This window comes from Heterodontus francisci, chromosome 43 (genome assembly GCF_036365525.1).
Source record: "Heterodontus francisci isolate sHetFra1 chromosome 43, sHetFra1.hap1, whole genome shotgun sequence".
NCBI lineage: Eukaryota > Metazoa > Chordata > Chondrichthyes > Heterodontiformes > Heterodontidae > Heterodontus > Heterodontus francisci.
Genome location: NC_090413.1, coordinates 30,334,437 through 30,356,408, shown reverse-complemented (window position 1 = coordinate 30,356,408; position 21,972 = coordinate 30,334,437). Strand labels below are relative to the sequence as shown.

General features: G+C 42.2%; 1 protein-coding gene and 1 long non-coding RNA gene across 2 annotated transcripts in view; both read left to right on the top strand.

The window, feature by feature from the left end:
- pde4a (phosphodiesterase 4A, cAMP-specific) overlaps window positions 1-21,972 on the top strand; it is a 478,599-nt gene that overhangs the window by 1,646 nt on the left and 454,981 nt on the right. The gene's annotated exons all lie outside the window — the stretch shown is intronic.
- LOC137355809 (uncharacterized) lies at window positions 7,476-20,741 on the top strand. The gene is made up of 3 exons (XR_010970966.1): window positions 7,476-7,563; window positions 8,409-8,539; window positions 19,644-20,741. It is a non-coding gene; the product is annotated as an uncharacterized lncRNA (long non-coding RNA).

Genomic DNA, 21,972 nt, shown 5'->3' with positions numbered 1-21,972 from the left:
TCTGGTCTGTACAGCTCTGGTACATGGTGCTGTTAGCAATTGATCCATCGGTGAAGTTGGTTGTGTTTTTTTTTTAGTGAGTCTGTCTAGTTCTTGGGTCGTTCCAGAATTGTATTCAGAACCTTCAATAACTATATATTTTAAAATGGCCCCTTTCTAGTTAAAAGTTGTTACGTCAACATTGCCTTTGGGCTTTTTAGGTATTAATGTATCAGCATCTGGTGATACCTATTCTGCCACGGCTTTAATGCGGTGAATATGACAGCTAGTTCCACACTAGCCGCCAGGTTATGCAGCAGATTTGATAACTAAGTCTGAATATTTTTAATCCTAGTTTCTTTTCTCATTAATTGAAATTTCTAATCTCCCAAATGAGGGCTTAAATAAAAAAATTGCACAATAACATGATTTAATTTATCATTGAATTGTTTTTTGTGTTTTAATAGTTCCATTAAAGTTTTTATTTGAAGGCCTCAACCTACCTCAAAGGCCTGGGCTTTGATTGGATATTTTTATCCCTCGGCCCCAACTGTTGGGGCTTTCAATCACATCTGTAGGTTTTGAACAGGAGTTGAATGGTAAATGGAGAGTGCCCTCATCCTGTGAGGATTCGACCGTTTCTTTACTCCTACCAAAAACTTCGAAAGAGACTGGAGATAGAATGGTGAAAACTTTTATTTCAAGCAAAGTGAATTTATATAAATATATTACCAATTTTGCTTTTCTGCCACAAGTTCCTCACAAAAAAAACTGAAGTAGGACATGTGAACAGAAACAGCTATTATTTTGTGATATACTATTCCCAGCACTGGGAATAATATCAGCTGTTATTGCTTTTATTGGTGATTAGAAAAGAAAACATACTGCTTATAGAAAAATAATTTTTAGTCAATCACTGGTTTTAATTATTCAGTTAAAAATCCCTCCTGAACAATTTTTAATCATAAAAATCTGGAAATTACATATGATGACCTTTGAATATTTTATGGGATAATTTTTGTTTCTTTATGAAAGGCTATTGACTAACTCACTAATGGGGAATACATATCGGGAAATTACACACCTCAGCCCATAATTTTTTGTTCATTAATTTTAACAAACATAAAATATACATTTAAGTGGTCAAAGGGACGTACCTCATTTCTGGGAATTTCTGGGTATGGAGCCCAATAGTTTGACATGCCAGTGAAAGCTTGGGTTCTATCCTGCTGGGCCCTCATCCCCAAAATAGTGTTAGATCCTGCTTTCCCCAAGATTGTCAGATTCTAGCAAGCCCCAATACTGGACTTCCGCATCTGCCTCCTCAGATCTCCTCTCTTCCCCCAACCTACCCCCCACAAGATTCTGCAGCCCCCTCCCCCGATACTCACAAACCCCAAGACCACATTCCCAGTGCCTTATTAAACCCCCGACTCACAGTGTGCATTGCTGTGGGAAACCATCTTATGACACTTCATTTATTTTAAACTCCTAAATCCATGCTCTTATTTGGCTGTGAAGCTCTTTTTACAGCTCTTTATTTTCTATATGTGCTGTAGAAGTCACTGTATTACAGGGTTCCTAATACTGGAATAATTTTCTTTGAGGGAAGCTATTATTTCAATCGACAATACCAAAAAGCTCCGAGATTCCTTTTGTGAACAGGGTGATACAGATCATGAATTTACTGGGATTATTTATGCCCTAGCAGTTTAGTAATAACATTATTGTCACCTGAAACTACCATTATACCACCTCCTCTCAGTTCTTCTTCCCCTGACCTGCAGTCACTGGCTTTCACGCAACCAGTGATCCAGCTAATGCTGGTTGTCCTTTACAACCCCAACCAACTGGCCATTCTTTGTCTGAGAGTTGAGACAGTGCAAGCTAGCAAGGAGAGTCCCCCACTCACTGACACGTGAAGTATATCTCTTTGGGATTGGATACTGGAAATCACTGGCACCAGAACAGCACCAGAATATGAGGAGATAGTCGCGTATGAGCAATATATGTAACACAAAGGAACAATGAGGAAAAGACATCCATCATGACTTGCTGATTTTAAACAGATCCTCAGCACAGGGAGGGACTGATTTTACACAGATTCTCAGTACAGGGAATGGCTAATTTTAAACAGATCCTCAGACAGTACAGTAGAGGCTGATTTTAAACAGATTTACTGAGTCCAGGGTGGAGCTGATATTTTGGCTGATTTATACAGTCATGTAGTTGATGTCAGTACTTAGGTGGGTAGAAATTATCACCCAAATGAGTGTTCTGAAAACAGACAATCAAGGGCTGGTAGATTGTATTTCACTTTAAGTTCAATTTCTGTGATTCTGTGGAACATGAACCATAGTTTGAAATGATGGTGTTATAGATTTCATCATTAATATTATTATTTTATATTATAGCACCCCGGTGAAGAGCCTTGGGACATTTTATTCCATTAGAAGTGTTGTTGTTATTTATTCTCCCACCTCTGTTTCGATGTTATTACATTACAATGATGGCTATACTTCAAAAGTACTTAATTGTTTGTAAACCTTTTGGAAGGCCCTGATGTCATGAAAGGCGTTGTATAAATTTCATATAACACAGTATTACATAGTATTTACAGTGCAGAAACAGCCCATTTGACCCAACGAGTCAACACCGGTGCTTATGCTCCACACGAGCCTCCTCCCACCCTTCTTTGTCTAATCTTATCAGCATATCCTTCCATTCTTGACTTCCTCATATGTTTATCTAGTTTCCCTTTAAATGCATCTATGCTATTTACCTCAAACACTCCCTGTGGTGATGAGTTCTCACCACTCTCTGGGTAAAGAAGTTTCTCCTGAATTCACGATTAGATTTATTAGTGACTATCTTAAATTTATGGCCCCTAGTTCTTGTCTCTCCCACAAGTGTAAGCATCTTATCAGTGCCTATTAACCCTTTCATAATCTTAAAGCCCTCTATCTCTAATTGAGGGAGTCACCCCTAAAGGCCTGCTCAGGTCGGGAAAAAGAACCCGACCCGAAGCCGACCGAACCACAGCGGACCAGAGCCCAACCTGGCCCGAGTCCTCCAATTTTGCCCTGATCCCAACCCGACCCCGAGCCTGGCCCCGACTCGCCTCAATCCGAGCCCGACCCGACCATCCCTTTACTTACCTTCTGACTCGGAACCTCCAGGAAGCTGCAGCGCATGTGTGATGACGTCATAGTGATGTCACTCACTCACTGTGCAGGCTCAGTTTCGTCCTGGACTCCCAGCTCAGGTAAGTTTTTATTTTTTTATTTTTAATACACAGAGCACTTACTGTGTGTGCCCGGCCCAACGCAACCCGAGCCCGAAAGCCGGACCTGGAAGATGGGCCTGACCCGACCCGAGCCCGACACATGTCGTCGGCTCCCATTGGGCTCGGGTCGGGTAGCACGCCTTTAGTCACCCCTAAGTCTTCTCTTTTCTATAGAAAAGAACCCCAGCCTATTAAATCTTGCCTGATAGGTATAACCTCTCAGCTCTGGCATCATTCTAGTAATTTTTTTTGAACCTTCTCCAGTGCCTCAATATTCTTTTTATAATATGGAGGCAAGAATTCTTTACAGTACTCCCAAGTATGGTCTAATCAAAGTTCTGTATAAGTTTAACAAAACTTTTCAGCTTTTCAATTTTATCCCTCTAGAAATTAACCTTTTTCTGGCCTTATTAACCTGCATCACTATTTTTACTGATCTGTGTATCTGTACCCCCACTGCCAGATCCCTCTTTTCCTCTACCCCATTTAGACGCTTATTTTCGAAGGAGTATGTAGCCTCCTTATTCTTCCTACCAAAATGTATCATCTCACACTTAACTGTATTGAAGTCCATTTGCTAATTACACACCAATTCAGCAAGTTAATAATGTCTTCCTGTGCTTTTGTCACAGACCTCCTCTATATTAACTACACCCCCCCCCCCCCAGTTTGGTGTTATCCCCAAATTTTAAATTGTATTTCTGATTCCCAAGTCCAAATTGTTTATGTAAATGGTGAAAAACAGTGGTAACAGCACTGATCCTTGTCGAACACCAATTTGCTAGTCTGAGCAACTACCTTTAATCTCTACTCTCTGTTTTCTGTTTTGTAGTCAGCTTGCTATCCATTGAGCTGTTTGCCTGTTTCTGACGATGCAAGTTTTTCTTTCTTTACGAGCAAACAAATTAGGAGCAGGAGCAGGAGTAGGCCACTCGGGCCTTCGAGCCTGCTCTGCCATTCAATTTGTTCATGGCTGAACTGATTACTCCACATTTCCACCTTCCCCCGATAACCTTCCACCTACTTGCTTATCAAGAATCTATCTACCTCTGCCATAAAAATATTCAAAGATCCTGCTTCCACCGCCCTTTGAGGAAGAGAATTCCAAAGACTCACGATCCTCTGAGAGAAAAAAAAATTCTCCTCATCTCTGTCTTAAATGGGCAACCCCTTATTTTTAAATAGTGACCCCTAGTTCTAGATTCTCCCACAAGGGGAAACATCCTTTCCAGATCCGCCCTGTCAAGACCGCTCAGGATCTTGTATGTTTCAATCAAGTCGCCAATTATTCTTCTAAATTCCAGCGGATGCAAGCCTAGCCTGTCCAATCTTTCCTCGTAAGACAGCCCACCCATTCCAGGTATTAGTCTAGTAAACATTCTCTGTACTGCCTCCAAAGCATTTGCATCCTTCCTTAAATAAGGAGACCAGTACTGTACACAGTACTCCAGATGTGGTCTCACCAATGCCCTGTATAGCTGAAGCATAACCTTCCTACTTTTGTATTTAATTCCCCTCGCAATAAACAATAAAGTTCTATTAGCTTTCCTAATTACATGCTGTACCTGCATACTAACCTTTTGCGATCATGCACTAGGACACCCAGATCCCTCTGCATCTCGGAACTCTGCAATCTCTCACCATTTAGATAATATGCTTCTTTTTTATTCTTCCTGCCAAAGCGGACAATTTCACACTTTCCAACATTATACTCCATTTGCCAGGTCTTTGCCCACTCACTTAACCTGTCTATATCCCTTTGTAGCCCCCGTATGTCCTCCTCACAAGTTACTTTCCTACCTATCTTTGTGTCATCAGCAAATTTAGCAACCATACCTAAGTCATTTATATAAATTGTAAAAAGTTGAGGCCCCAGCACAGATCCCTGTGGCACACCACTCGTTACATCTTGCCAACCAGAAAATGACCCATTTATGTCTACTCTCTGTTTTATGTTAGCTAGCCAATCTTCTATCCATGCCAATATGTTACCCCATGAGCTTTTAATTTCCACAATAACCTTTGATGTGGCACCTTATCAAATGCCTTCTGGAAATATAAGTACAATACTTTAAGGTTCCCCTTTATCCACAGCACATGTAACTCCCTCAAAGAACTCCAATATATTGGTTAAACATGATTTCCCTTTCACAAATCCATGTTGACTCTGCCTGATTATCTTGAATTTTTCTAAGTGCCCTGCTATAATGTCTTTAATAATAGCTTCTAACATTTTCCCTAAGACAGATGTTAAGCTAACTAGCCTGTAGTTTCCTATTTTCTGTCTCCCTCCCTTTTTGAATAAAGGAGTTACATTCGCTATTTTCCAATCTAATGGAACCTTCCCAGAATCGAGGAAAACTAAAACTAATGCACCAACTATCTCACTAGCCACTTATTTTAACACCCTGGGATGAAGTCCATCAGGACCCGGGGACTTGTCAGCCCACAGCTCCAGTCAGTACCACTTCACTGGTGATTGTAATTTTCTTGAGTTCCTCCCTCCCTTCCATTTCCAGACTTTTATAGCTAATACTGGGATGTTACTTTGTATCCTTAATAGTTCTTTCTCTCTCTCTCTATAAGACACTCCGGCCTGGTGGATCCCTGAAGCACAGTCCACATTCACCGGAATAAAACACAGACTGATCATTAAGTAGTTCCGTTTAATGCACGTTTAAAGCAGTGAGTGATGATATATGAGCTGCTGCAGGCAATGATCAGCAAGACCATTTATTGTACAGGTGCAAACAGCAAGGATAGGGCTGCATTCTTTTATAAAGAACTGTGCCAAGAATTTTAAACCATTTAACATAATTTATACAAGGGGGGAGATTTAGCATCCTCCCTGACACATAACAACATCACCAGATGTATTGGGGTAGATTCTGCCCCAGCGTGGACTGTGGTCAGGCAGCTAGCAGAGTCCACTCAGCAGATGTCTAACAATCCTGCCGGAGGCTCAGTCCATTTTGAAGGCTGGGCCTCTAGCATTTGAGAAAAGAGCTGCAAACTGGACAACAACATCATTCCAATCATAAAAATAGCAGGTGTTAGAAACATAGAAACATAGAAAATAGGAGTAGGCCATTCAGCCCTTCGAGCCTGCTCCGCCATTCATTATGATCATGGCTGATCATCCAACTCAGTAACCTGTTCCCGTTTTCCCCCCATATCCTTTGATCCCTTTCGCCCCAAGAGCTTTTTCTAACTCCTTCTTGAAAACATACAATGTTTTGGCCTCAACTACTTTCTGTGGTAACAAATTCCACAGGCTCACCGCTCTCTGGGTGAAGAAATTTCTCCTCATCTCAGTCCTGAAAGGTTTACCTCGTATCCTTAGACTATGACCCCTGGTTCTGGACTCCCCCACCATCGGGAACATCCTTCCTGCATCTACCCTGTCAAGTCCTGTTAGAATTTTATAGGTTTCTATGAGATCCCCCCACATTCTTCTGAACTCCGTCGAATATAATACTAACCGACTCAATCGCTCCTCATACGTCAGTCCCGCCATCCCAGGAATCGGTCTGGTAAACCTTCGCTGCACTCAGCATCTAAAGGGGAAAAGACAGGTTATCGTTTTAGGTGGAACCCCTTCGACACAGCTGGCTTGAAATGTTGACCTCTCCTTACTTTTTCAGATATAGATAGACTGCTAAACATTTCTGCCATTAATTTTTTAAAAATTATTCACTACTGATCTGTCATTGTTGACCCTCGGTTGCAGCAACCTGACCAATTGGACCAAAGCCCCCAAATTGGGAAACTAATTCAGTAGGAACATCTGCTCCAGGGAATGGGTAGAGGTAAATAAGCCCCATTACCGAGGGACTGATTTTCTAGCTCTTGATTTTCTTCCCATTGGAAGTTCAGCACTAGATTGGAGTCTCTCAATCTCAGGGCATAAAACTGGAGAAATACACTTTGGGAGTAGCTTGTTCTGTGCTCCTGGCTGAATGACAATCTCCTGATTTTATAAGGACTTATACTGCTTTCTGGCACTGTCTGCCATAATCAGCCATTTGCTGCCCTTCCCCCTGGGCTTCAGTTCACACACTGTTGTATGTCATCACAGTTCTGTACATTGTTGCAATGTACTCCTGCTGCCATTTCCTCACTAATTTCCTGTTGATAGTACAATACAGATTCTTGATAAAAAGTTTTCAGTTACACAGTTCAAGAAACTGCTTTTTTGGCAAGTTTGAAGGTTACTTGAAATTTTTTTCCCCCCAAGTATTAATTGACGTAATTTCAAACGTCCTGAATACTTCTCTCCTCTTACACACTAAAAAGTGGTGAGTAGAACAACTCTATTTCAAGCACTATGTGTCGGCATCAAACTTCCAGGACAAGTACAGTACTGGTTAGATACAGAGTAAAGCTTCCTCTATGCTGTTCCATCGAACATTCCCAGGGCAGGTACCGAATGGGAAAAAAAAAATGGGTTAGATAGAAATGAGCCTGTATACAGTGGGAAGCAGCTCCACTTTGCTTCAAAAGCACCCTTAAATTACCCAATACTTATTTCAAATAAGACCTTTACAGGAACCTGAAATTTTCATCCAACAGCCCCTAGTAATTTTTAATTTTATTTGTCCTATTGACAGTTTACACTTTGAAACAGTCAGATGATTGTGCATAGTCCTAACAGACCTCCAAACCAAAGTTGCTGCAGAAGCAGTTTATCAGTCGGAAGCATTCATGCTTCCAGTGGTTTGTAATATTGATAGCTTCTTATTATTGTTGTCCTGTCATCAAGACATATATATTTTACAATAGGGAGGGAAAGTTTTAGTGTAAAAGTTAAAGCACAGTAACAAGCAAGAGAGATTCTTGCACAAACCCACAAATACATCCTTGACATGTCAGTAGATGACTAGCTGTGTTCCAAGATTGGTGACATTTCTACACAATCACTGGAGCAAGGGGAGTCAAGGTTACAGCCCAATCCCTCAGAGAAACAGAAATAGGCCTCATCATATCATCAAAACATTTGAAGCACTTCACACAATGAATTACTTTTGGATTGCAGTGATGGCTATGTGAGAGCTGAGTATTAAAAAGGAAGCAGGGGAGGGAGATGTGCTGGGTTTGGGAGGAATGTATTAATGTTTTATCTTAATTCCTATTTGCTGTACAGAATTGACTCAAAGTATGGTGCATGTCGGGGCAGTCGTGTAACATGGCCAACCCAGAGCCAGTACCACTGGCACTGAAACGCCTTGTGGGCTTGGGTCCCTTTGATAGCAAAGTGCCACTGATGCCAAAAAGGTTTGTTGATAGACATGCTTAAATTGCTGACCCTTCAGCTAAAGCTATCCTGCTGCTTTCAACAATGCTGGTCTGTACAGTTCTCCCGCCAGCCCTGGTGATACCAGAGATCGTGCCAGTTAGAATAATAAATATAAAGTCTCAAATGTGACTGTTTACTGACTGTGTTTCCACAACTCTCTCTGTTCTCAGTGATGTGCCTTTGTTCTGACCTTAAACACCACCCCAATCTGCCAGTTGAAAATCTTGTATTCCTCACACCCGCCACCTTGTAGTCATCAGCCCTAATATCTCCATATTAGCTTCTGTGAAGTGCCTTGAGACATTTTACTACATTAAAGGTGCTATATAAATGCAAGTTGTTGTTCTTGTGGGCTGTGAGTAGGCAGCTGTATGCTGTGAGCCATAACACTAAGAATGGATTGACATTTTCCACAGGACCTCCAGAGCCATACAGAGGCATTTTTAGCCTATTTGTCTGGTCTGGATTTCTACATTGCTTTCATAGTTTAACAACTAGTGTCTAATGTGTTGTACCCTGCCATCCCCACTTTCACCTCTGTGTCACCTACAACTCCTAATACAATGCACAGAGTTTAAAGAATGCACCCAGTGGGCATTTGGGCACTTAAATTGGTTGTTTACTAAAACATTTAGCTGAATACTCCCAACATTTTAAACTGCCAGGGAAGTGATGCTGGCTCCTGTCCTATGGCATTTAATTCCTTTTAATACAAGCTGCTGATCGAGGCTCCTCTAAAGACTAAATACAAAGGTGCCCATCCTTTGCTGTTATAAGAATAGCAGGAGTGTGCTGCACAACATCTTGTGAATGTGCTAATCTGATATGTATCGTTGCATTATATATTGTATTTGTTGCTTTTTAGTTTATTCATGTGTTTGCCCCTACACTTTGAATTTATTTAGCCTTCAATGTTCTCCCTCCACTCCTGAGGACTCTGGCTCTAGAGTAAGTTCCAATGGGTCTTTGTCCAAAGGCCTAGATATTGAGTGTTGACAGCCTATTTCATCATGTGGAACATTCCAGCCAAGCCAATCCTGTCCTCACCCAAGGTCAACACACACACTTTGCAGCATACAGTATTCAGGAGTAGGAACACTGTCAGATTTACTCTCCCCTAGCCTGAGGCCACCAGAGCTAATTGCAGCACCTCTCATGCCACCCTGGCTGTGATCAGCTAAGTCAGCACAGACCAGGAATTGAATCTTTTTTATTTGTTCTTGAGATGACCAGTGACACTCTGTCTAGGCCAGCATTTATTGCCCATCCCCAGTTGCCCTTGAGCAGTTGGTGGTGAGCTGCCTCTTTGAACCACTTCAGTCCATGTGGTCTAGGTACAGCCATGGTTTTGTTAAGGAAGGAGTTCCAGGATTTTGACGCAGCAACGGTGAAGGAACGGCGATATAGTTCCGAGTCAGGATAGTGAATGACTCGGAGGTGAACTTGCAGGTGGTGGTGGTGGTCCCATACATCTCCTGCCCTTGTCCTTCTAGGTGGTAGAGGTTGCGGGTTTGGGCAGGGACCTTCAGGCTTCATATGATCACAACAGGCGATGACTTTACCCTCTGTGCCATTGGAGAAATATTTGACCCTCCCTCCCTCCTTCTTGTGTTACGACTTGTTCCCAGGCAGATCCTACCAACCTGCTTTGTGTTCAAGTAGCCTTTGCAGAATAATGGATTTGGCGAGGGGTGGAGAGGCTGTGCTAAGGGTTGGGTGATGTTAGTATAAGGATGACTGCACCAACGATTGAAGCTTCCCTTAGAAGAACCAAAAGGGAGATTTAGAAATCTAAAGACGAAAGTCAAGGCAATAGAGCAGTGTAGTGATTTGAGTAAAGACAGGCAGAGTGGGAACATGAGAGGACAGAGAGCTCAATAGTAATATTGCATCAGCAAAAAAGGTCCATGCAAAGAATAGTAGTAAAAAAAATTAAAGGCTCTTTATCTGAATGTACAAAGTATTCACAATAAGATAGATGAACTACAAATAGAGATAAATGGTTTGGATCTAATCACCATTACAGAGATATGGTTACAACGGGACCAAGGTTGGGAGATAAATATTCCAGGGATCAGAGCATTTTGAAAAGACAGAATGGAAAAGGAGGAGGAGTAGCCCTCATAGTAAGGGATGACATAAGGACAGTAGTGAGAAAGGATCTTGGTTCAGAAGATCAGGAAATAGAATCAATATGGGCAGAGATTCCAAATAACAAGGGTGAGAAAACGTTGTTTTGAGTAGTTCATAGGCCCCCTAACAGTAGTTATACCGTTGGACAGAGCATTAAGCAAGAAATAATTGGAGCTTGTAACAAAGGCAATGTAATAATTGTCAGCGACTTGAATCTTCATATAGACTGGACAAATCAAATTGGCAAAGGTAGAGTGGAAGTTGAAGTTGTAGAGTGCTTTCGCAACAGTTTCCTGGAACAATATGTTGTGGGACCAACTAGGGATAAAACTATTTTAGATCTAGTATTGTGCAATGAGGCAGGTTTAATAGTAATCTCATAGCAAAAGACCCGCTGGGAATAAGTGATCATAATACAGTTGAATTCCATATTACGTTTGAAAACAACATACTCCAGTCCCAAACAAGAATCTTGAACTTAAATAAAACCAATTACATAGGTATGAGGGGAGAGCTAGCTAAGGTTGATTGTGAAAATAAACTAAAAGGTATGGTGTTAAATAAACAGTGGGAAACATTTAAAGAAACAATGCAAAATGTTCAACAGAAACACATTCCATTAAAAGCAAAAACTCAGCAAGAAAGATCCATTTGGAGCTTTCTGGGGAAGTTAAGGATCGATTAAAAGAGGAGCCTTATAATGTTGCAAAGAATAGTAGTAAGCCTGAGGATTGGGAATGTTTTAGAAACCAGCAAAGGGTGACCAAAAAGTTGAAAAAAAGAATATGAATTAAACTAGCCAGAAATATAAAAACAGATTGTAAGATCTTTTACAAGTAAAAAAACGGGAGAGTAGCTAAAGTAAGCATTAGTCCCTTAGAGGCAGAGACAGGAGAAATTATCATTGGGGACAAGGAAATGGCAGAGGCATTGAACAAATATTTTGTGTCTGTCTTCACAGTAGAAGATACAAATTCCATACCAGAAATAACGGGTAATCAAGGGGCTAAAATAAGAGTGAAGACCTAAGATAATTAATATCATAGGAGAAAAAATATTGGAGTGACTGAAGAGAATAAAAACCGACAAATCCCCAGGATCTGATGGCCTGCATCCTAGGGTTCTAAAAGAAGTTCTTTTTTCTTTTCTTTTGGGCCTCCTTATCTCGAGAGACAATGGATACGCACCTGGAGGTGGTCAGTGGTTTGTGAAGCAGCGCCTGGAGTGGCTATAAAGGCCAATTCTGGAGTGACAGGCTCTTCCACAGGTGCTGCAGAGAAATTTGTTTGTTGGGGCTGTTGCACAGTTGGCTCTCCCCTTGCGCCTCTGTCTTTTTTCCTGCCAACTACTAAGTCTCTTCGACTCGCCACAATTTAGCCCTGTCTTTATGGCTGCCCGCCAGCTCTGGCGAATGCTGGCAACTGACTCCCACGACTTGTGATCAATGTCACACGATTTCATGTCGCGTTTGCAGACGTCTTTATAGCGGAGACATGGACGGCCGGTGGGTCTGATACCAGTGGCGAGCTCGCTGTACAATGTGTCTTTGGGGATCCTGCCATCTTCCATGCGGCTCACATGGCCAAGCCATCTCAAGCGCTGCTGACTCAGTAGTGTGTATAAGCTGGGGGTGTTGGCCGCTTCAAGGACTTCTGTGTTGGAGATATAGTCCTGCCACCTGATGCCAAGTATTCTCCGAAGGCAGCGAAGATGGAATGAATTGAGATGTCGCTCTTGGCTGGCATACGTTGTCCAGGCCTCGCTGCCGTAGAGCAAGGTACTGAGGACACAGGCCTGATACACTCGGACTTTTGTGTTCCGTGTCAGGCGCCATTTTCCCACACTCTCTTGGCCAGTCTGGACATAGCAGTGGAAGCCTTACCCATGCGCTGCAAGTAGCTATAGAGATAGTGAATGCACTGGTTATGATTTTCCAAAATTCCCTAGATTCTAGAACGGTCCCAGTGGATTGGATGGTAGCAAATGCATCTCTGCTATTCAAGAAAGGAGGGAGATAGAAAACAAGGAACTACAGGCCAGTTATCAATCATTAGGAAAATGATGAAACCTTAGTTAAGGAAGTCTTAACAATTCGCTTAGAAACACATAGTATGATCAGACAAAGTCAACATAGTTTTACAAAAGGGAAACAGTGTTTGACAAACTTATTAGAGTTTTTTGAAGGATGTAATTAGTAGGGTAGATAAAAGGGAACCAGTAGGTGTAATATACTTGGATTTCCAAAAGGCATTCGTTAAGGTGCCACACAAAAGGCTAATACACAAAATAAGTGTGCATGGAGTTGGGGTAATATATTAACATGGATAGTGGATTGGTTAATGGGCAGGAAGCAGGTAGAGATAAACAGAGCATTTTTATGTTGGCAGGCTGTAACTGGTGGAGTGCCGCAAGGATTAGAACTGGGGCCTCAGCTATTTACAATCTATATTAATGGCTTAGATGGCGAAACTGAGAGTAATGTATGTAAGTTTGCTGACGATACAAAGCTAGATGGGAATGTAAGCTGTGAGGAGGACACAAAGAGGCTGAGACAGGTTAAGTGACTGGGCAACAAGATGGCAGATGGAGTATAATGTGGGGAAGTGTGAGGTTATTCACATTGGTAGTAAGAACAGAAAAGCAGATTTTTTTTTAAAAAAAGATGTGGAACCTCTAAATGTTGATATTCAGAGAGACTTGGGTGTACTCATACAAGAAACACAAAGTTAGCATGCAGATACACCAAGCAATTAGGAAGGTAACTGGCATGTTGATTTTATTGCAAGGGGATTGGAATAAATAAGTCTTGCTACAATTATACAGGGCTTTGGTGAGACCACACCTGGAGTCCTGAGTACAGTTTTGGTCTCCATATTTAAGGATGGATATATTTACATTGGAGATGGTACTGCAATAGTTCACTAGATTGGTTCCTAGGATGAAAAGGTTGTCATATGATGAGATGCTGAGTAGATTGGGTCTATACTGTCTGGAGTTTAGAAGAATGAAAAGTGATCTTGGGGCTTGACAGGGTAGATTCTGAGAGGTTGTTTCCCCTGGCTGAGGAATGTAGAACACGAGGCGCAGGATAGGATGGTGGTGGGGGGGGGGGGCATCATTTAGGACTGAGATGAGGAGAAATTTCTTCACTCAAAGGTTTGTACATCTTTGGAATTCTCTACCCCAGAGGGTTGTGGCAGCTACATCTTTGAATAACTTTAAGGCTGAGGTAGACATATTGTTAGTCTCTCAGGAAATCAAGCGATATGGGGAGCAGGTGGGAAAGTGGAGTTGAGGCAGAAGATCAACCATGATCGTATTGAGTGGCGGAGCAGTCTCGAGGGGTCATTTGGTCTACTTCTGTTCCTATTTCTTATGTTTAACTAACTGCCCAGACACTGTATCGGTGCCGTTTCCTGCTCCCGCCCTGAACTAGAAAACTTTATTAACTTTGCTTCCACTTTCCACCTTGCTCTCACCTTTACATGGTCCATTTCCAACACTTCCCTTCCCTTCCACTACTTCTCTGTCTCCATCTCTGGGGATAGGCTGTCTACTAATATTTATTATAAGCTCACCGACTCCTACAGCTACCTCGACTACACTTCTTCAGACCCTGCCTCTTGTAAGGACTCCATTCCATTTTCCCAGTTTCTGCACCTCCGATGCATCTGCTCTGATGATGCAACCGTCCATATCAGTGCTTCTGATATGTCTTCCTTTTTCCTCAACTGAGGATTCTCCCCCACTGTGGTTGACAGGGCCCTCAGCCGTGTCCAGCCCATTTCCCGCACCTCTACCCTCATCCCTTCCCCTCTCCTCCCAGAACTGCAACAGGGTTCCCGTTGTCCTCACTTTCCACCCCACCAGCCTCCACATCCAAAATATCATCCTCCGCCATTTCCGCCACGTCCAGTGTGATGCCAACACCAAATGCATCTTCCCCTCCCCTGTCAGCATTCTGAAGGGATCGTTCCCTCCACGACGTTCTGGTCCACTCCTCCATTAACCCCGACACCGCGTCCCGTTCCCACGGCACCTTCCCATGCAATCGCAGGAGGTGTAATACCTGCCCTTTTATCTCCTCTCTCCTCACTATCCAAGGCCCCAAACACTCCTTTCAGGTGAAGCAGTGATTTACTTGTACTTCTTTCAATTTAATGTACTGTATTCGTTGCTCACAATGCAGTCTCCTCTACACTGGGAAGACCAAACACAGATTGGGTGAATGCTTTGCGGAACACCTTTGCTCAGTCCGAAAACATGACCCCGGGCATTCTATCGCTTGCCACCCTCGCTCTCGTGCCCACCTCTCTGTCCTGGGCTTGCTACAGTGTTCCAGTGAACATCAACGCAAGCTTGAGGAACAGCATCTCATTTACCGATTAGGCACGCTACAGCGTACCAGACTGGTCATTGAGTTCAGTAATTTCAGAGCATGACTGGCCTCCCCTTTTTTATTTTTATTTTATTTTAGTTTGTTCTATCATTTTTTTTTTACCATGTGCCTACCCACTTTTTTTCATGTTTGTGCTTTGGGCCAGGGCTGTTCATTATTTTGTCATTTAACGCCCTCTCTGTACTAACGCTTTGTCTTTCACCACACCATTATCATACCGTTTGCCTTTGCTCTGTGACCTTCTGGTCAGTTATTCTCTGTGACCCTCTGTCCTATCAATCTTTTCTTTTGGGCCTCCTTATCTCGAGAGACAATGGATATGCGCCTGGAGGTGGTCAGTGGTTTGTGAAGCAGCGCCTGGAGTGGCTATAAAGTCCTATCAACACCTTCCCTTTTGTTATCTTTTGCCTCATCCCCACTTTATTTGTTTAAAACCTATTATATTTCTAACCTTTGCCAGTTCTGACAAAAGGTTACTGACCTGAAACGTTAACTCTGCTTCTCTCTCCACAGATGCTGCCAGACTTGCTGTGTATTTCCATCATTGTTTTTATTTCAAATTTCCGGTGTCTGCAGTATTTTGCTTTTATTATGCCCAGGCACTCAGACTGAAATCAGAAACTTGTTAAATAGATGCGCATCACAGGAAATCTTGTTCTAGTGAATGACAAAAGAACACACACTGTGCTGCCACCAGATCTTACAGGAATTTTGATTGCATTTTTTTTGTTTGAATTTTGTATTCATCAAATGGAAGGTTATCAACAGCAAATGCGCAAGTGTGCATTCCCTACACACTGCCTTGTCAACATATTTCAGCTCCACCCCTTCATTGCATTAGTGCGATATTGCTTCTTGTCTCTTGGCTTGCCTGAGTTTTTTCTTTATTCATTTAGCCAGCGTTTATTGCCCATCCCTAATTGCTCTTGAGAAGGCAGTGGTGAGCCACATTTTTTTCCCAAAAATATACTTTATTCATAAAAATTTGCAAAAATACAGAACAAAACAGTTCAAATTTCACATTTCGGAAAGTACAAAGAAATCAGATTCCTTCGATACAGAAATGAGTTGCCTCACAACTCTTGCCATTGCATTTTATTTACAATGTACATTTGCATTACACAGCAAAAACACTTTTGGTGCATACAGCCCGAGGGGTTTTACACAGGTTCCAGCCCCTTCGTTCACTATGGCGGGAAGGCCTTACACAGTGGTCTTTGGTGAGCCACCTTCTTGAATACAACTGAGTGGCTTGCTAGGTCAAACCTCCAGCACCCCTAACCAGTCATACAGCCTTTTTCCCTATCTCCAATATTTCTATAACTAATAGACAAAAACATTAAAAGAAAATGAAAATATTACATAACATTTTTAATGCCGCTATGATTTCTCTCACAACCATGTCCAGAGATTAATCTTGAATTGCTGGCGACTCTGGAGCAATCCTGTAGGATAGCTAATTCTAGTTAAAGGTAATTTTTTGTACAGTGGGCTAGGCTAAGACTATCCTGAGTTTGCAGAGATTGTTATCCCATCAGTATTGTCTGGATTTGCTCCCAGGTTTCAGACGATATGCCACTGCTGGAACCAATTCTGTGATGAGTGTTGTGTGGTGTTTATACTTTGAGCTCTGATTATATTGCCCCTGAGACGTGTATTTGTGCACTTTGGGGTTCTGTTATATTTGTACAGAGATGATTAGGTGTAATTTAATGGAACAACATGAAATTTGTGGAGGATCCAAGTAAATGAGCTGAATAAATGCTGATGAATGACTGCTAATTAGCACAGCTTAATCAATTTTCGTTGTGAAGGCTAGAAGCTGAGTGTCAAATTTCACAGAACTTTTTTTTAGGTCTTTTGTGGTTCAGAGGGAGAGGAACGTGCATTATTGATGGTGTTTTCATATGGCTGCTGCTCACTATTGTCACAGAGTATTGCTTCCGTGTTTCAAATGTAGATAACACTGTACACGCAGGCACCAGTACACAGAATAATGCGAACCAGCTGATAGATAATTCAGTGTGTACTTCCCAACTTCCTGCTCACTCACTAGAGCTGGTCTAGTGCTGTGTAGCTTTTTAATGTGCCATTCAAGTAAGAGTAAGTTGCCAGCTTTTGCCTCTCTCTGTCCCCTTCCTTACTGGATAATATCAAGGCAACAGAAGGGACACTACAATTCCCTTAGGGTAGAGCAGGGAAAGCAGTATTGTAGGGGCGAGGATAATAATGTGGTAGGGATGTGATTGAATTAAGGCAAGAGTTACAAAGGAGAGGAACAAGGGATGGGCTAAGAGTGATGGGTAGGACAAGGGTGGGGTAGGAACAGAGCTTGAATTCTGCTGCTTACTTCCCTGCTGATAAAAAATTTATTCAAGATTTCAATAATTAAAACCACTGCTTCAGGGGACACAGTACTAAGTGAAAAAATGGACTTCTGTTTTAAAAGCAGAGCATTTGTTGTCAGAGTATTGTATTGCTTCCATGCTTCAAATGTAGAAAGAAATTCTGGTGTTGACTTGTTAGAAGTGTGGTCGGGTAGAAGTTTCCCTCACTGGTTTGCCCTTGCTGTGACCCTGTCCTAAATCGCCTGGGTGAAGTTATTTAAATATTTAGATGAAGGGCTGCAGCAGGGTTTCTGAGGTGGCTGCAGATCTGTCATGATGCTGGAGTAGCTCCTTGCTGCTTTCTTGGGTGAGGCGGGCGTTCCACAGGCTAAAAATTCAACTGGTATAGATGAAGTCTTCAGTTTCTCCCTTTGATGTGGTGGCAAATGGCAGTCGATCCTTCTGGTGGGGCCCACATTCAGCCCTGTGGTCATTGCTTGTAGCTATGTGCATTGCTGACCATACAGCTGTAAATTGGTGGTGCGTCATAAGATCCACTAGACACACTCCCAAAGGTGATGTCGGATGGAGCTGCAGGTGGAGGAATCCCCCACCCTGGCCCCTACCCCCACCCTGGCCACTGCCCAACACACGCCCCTTCCTCTTTCCCTTGCCCCTCCCAGCAGTTTCCAGTGCAGCAAAGAAGGCACAGAAACCACGTGGCGCCAAGATTTGTCCAGTCTCCAGGCCCTTAGCTCACAGAAGACAGGGGAGACTGTGGCATAGTGGTAATGTCACTGGACTAGTAATCTAGAGTCCCAGGGTAATGCCCCAGGCCATAGGTTCACATCCCACCTCGGCAGCTGGTGGAATTTAAATTCAATAAATTAAAAAAATTTGGTATTGAAAGCTAGTCTCAGTAATGGTGCCATGAAGCTATCAGCGATTGTTGTAAAAACCCATCTGGTTCACTAATGTCCTTTAGGAAAGGAAATCTGCTATCTTTACCTGGTCTGGCTTACATGTGACTCCAGACTCACAGCAATGTGGTTGACTATTAACTGCCCTCTGAAATGGCCTGGCAAGGCACTCAGTTCAAGGGCAATTAGGAATGTGCAACAAATACAGTCCTGCTAGTGATGCCCACATCCCATGAAAGAATAAAAAAAAGTCTGATTTCCACCTCAAAAAGTAACAGAAGTTGTAGGTATACCTTTTGGAAATCTCCAGGCTAAATGGAGGTCATTCTAATCCAGACAGGTAAGCAACCCAATGAAGGCGACAGAGCAAAACAGGAAATGAATGAGGAAAGGAAAAAGGTTTAGAGTTGTAGCCCCTCAGCTCCAGGTGCATAGACATCGCTGAGTGACTGTTCTGGTTCAGTTTATAAGCAGTCTATATCATGGACTTTAAAACCTGTATAATTGGTGGCTCGCAGCACAGCTCTGTGTTTTATTGCTTGTCTGTGTGAATGAGCCTTGAGATACTGATGCCGAGGACAGATGGTCCATGTCAGCTGTTGCGTAGATATGGAGTAATGGATGGGTAGGAGAGAGAAACCTAATCAAATCATCAAGACCTCTTTGTGATACCAGCATGATTGTAAGACTGATGGTAAGCTGAAGTAATATAAATGTGTTATTGATGACTCAGCGTTGTGTTACCATCAGTAACTCCCTCCCACTTATGGTGAGAGCGTTACATATACTGACAGTTGTTTCCTAATAATCAACTCTGGATTATTACCCTGCCCCCCACACCACTGTCTTCTCTTTACTCTCTTGAAGGTTTTGGTTCATATTGGGAACAGTTCCATGGATTGTATTCCACCTAAGTAGCCATTTTTCATGTATGAGTTAGATGTTGAATATTGACAGGACCATGAGAGAATGAGCTTGATCCTGTCCTCACCTGAAGTCCACACAATCAGGAGCTGGAATCCAAGGGCCACTAATGCCAATTGTTGCACCCTGAGTGCATTCATACTGCAACCCTTCTACACTCATGCTGCCCCCTTTCTGGCCCCTTCCTGACCCCTTACTGCACTCTTACTACACAATCTTTACTGCAGTTTAGAATCCAGCAAAGGATGACCAAGAAACTGTTAAAGGGAAAAGAGAATATGAATGCAAGCTAGCAAGAAACATAAAGGCAGACTGTAAAAGCTTCTTTGGGATATGAAAAAGGAAAATATTAACAAAGATAAATGTGTGTCCATTACAGGTGGAGACAGGAGAATTTGTAATGGAGAATAGAGAAATGGCAGAGAAACAAAAGAAATGACTTTGTGTCTGTCTTCACGGAGGAAGATACAGAAAATCTCCCAGAAATACTAGGGAACCAAGGAACTTGTGAAAATGAGGAACTGATGTCGGATTTTTGTTAATTCGGTCCCACTTGTCCACAGGTCAAAACATATCAATAAATTTTCCCACTTACCGAAACAGCCAATTAGATACTCTGTTTGTCCCCAGATTAAAGCACACCAACCAGGTTTATTTGATGAACAACTAAATTATCCATTTATTATAGACCAACACTTAACCAATAATGAAGTAAATATATATGCAAATTGAAATATTAAAGCTCCTTATTTTTTCCCTAGCCTTCACACACACACACACATACATCCAAAAACTGATTAACCGAGAAGAAAAGGGATTTTTGTTCATAGCTGTTACAAAGAAATAGAAGTAATAAAAAAAACTTAGTCTGCAAAGATATGGAAGGAAATCCTTTGTTTTGGCGAGGTGTCCCAAAGTCGAATAGCTGGCTGCCACTAGGAAGATTTCCAGGAGAGGTTGACGAACAGTCTGTTTGGGTAGATGTTCAAAGAAATTCAACTGTAGGAGGCTTCACATGGGTCTTACAGCAGGTGTGCAGCAACAGAAGTGTTAATTCTCACATATTCGATGCAAAGTCCTTTTCAAGATGCAAGGTTTCTGCAAACATTCAGGATGCCTTCAAAATAAAGGAGGCAATAGTACAACTTCATACAGGCTTTTGCTTTTCAAGAGCAGGGATTCTTCAAAGGGAGGTAACAGTGGACTGGATGCTCTTCTGATCTCCAACAACTCCTTTCGTCCAAAAAAGAGGCTGGCTTTTAACAGTTCAAAGTGAAACCAAAAACAGTTCAGCAACAATCCTTTGGCAGCCATATATCGTGGTCTGTCATTTCCTTGTAAATATTTGTCCCTTCAGGTTGGAACCCCCTGTGATGTTTACTTGAAATCACGTGTTTTCTGCGACTTATTTACTGGTGAATCCTTTTTCATCTTCCTTTAAAAAAAAACACCCAAAGTTCAATCTCCAGATGATTCAATGTCCATGAAATCCTTTTTAGTTTTTAAAAATATAGATTCCCAAGTTTTATCACAAAAATGGAAACTCTCGTAACAGCATTTAGGGATGGACAGCAAATCTTGGCCTTGCCAGCGATGCTCACATCCCATTAAAAAAATCAATGAGACAATATAATTGCAAAACAGGAAATTTTATGATAACTACTTCACACTTGTCATTTTAATGCAAGGCACAGGTTGTTTGAAGTAGTGACTCCATCAAGCCATTCAAAATTTAAAGGTGGCTGATTTAACAGAGTGTAATGCAACTGTGATGTCAAGAGAGAGAGAGATTAGTTGTTTGAGCATGCCCTGTAAAGGGGACTAGCCAATATATTGAACTGGATATGCTGAGTATACTTTCCTCTTTCTTACACCAGCTGTCAGTAGACAGCTCAACAGCACAATTGCATGGATATAAAACTCAAGAAACATATAGCACAAGGTTAGAGAGGAGAAGGGATAAAGAGGACTCCACGTTCACTGGCTCCACTGCCCGTGGCACTTGTAGCAGTGGAAAGGTAGACCCATTTTTGTGGGAGCAGGTCCCACATACACAGGAGCATTAGCTTAAGCGCATAAGGGCCTGGGTTTTCCAAAAGGTGTTAATTGAATGCCTGTGTTAACCACATTTAAAATATGGGTTAACAAAAATTCCTAGGTTAAGATGTCTAATTGAAAAAAGGGGAATTATTTTCCCGGCCAGCTATCTTCATTTTATTACTGTGTTTATCCAATGTTCACTTGACATGAGCTCATTCAAAGAGAAGATCATAGATATAAATTGTTGCTCATGCCCTTTAAATTTTCTCTGCAGCGTTTTAATTGGATTTTTATGCAAATTAGGTGTGACCAGAACAAACTGTGCAGAGTTACCCACAGTGCCTCACAGCCACATTGTACCCAAGTAATTGGGAACCACAGGCCAATCTGCACTGTTTGATAGATCAGTGGCTTCCTACAGTGGGCAGCTGATCCACATGGACCAGGAAGGCACTAAGACCATCCCTGGTCTATGCTGAGTTAGCTGTTCTCAGCTGAGGCTCCCCATGGGCTAAGGTGGAAGAATCTTGATTGGCAGTTTCATTGCCCCCCCCCCACCTCCCCAACCCCATCCCTCTGCATGTGTGGACATGGGTTCATGATATGGCTGGTCTGTTATGTCCTCTGTGGTTAGGCAGTCATCTGACACTCACTGTCCAGGCCCATGC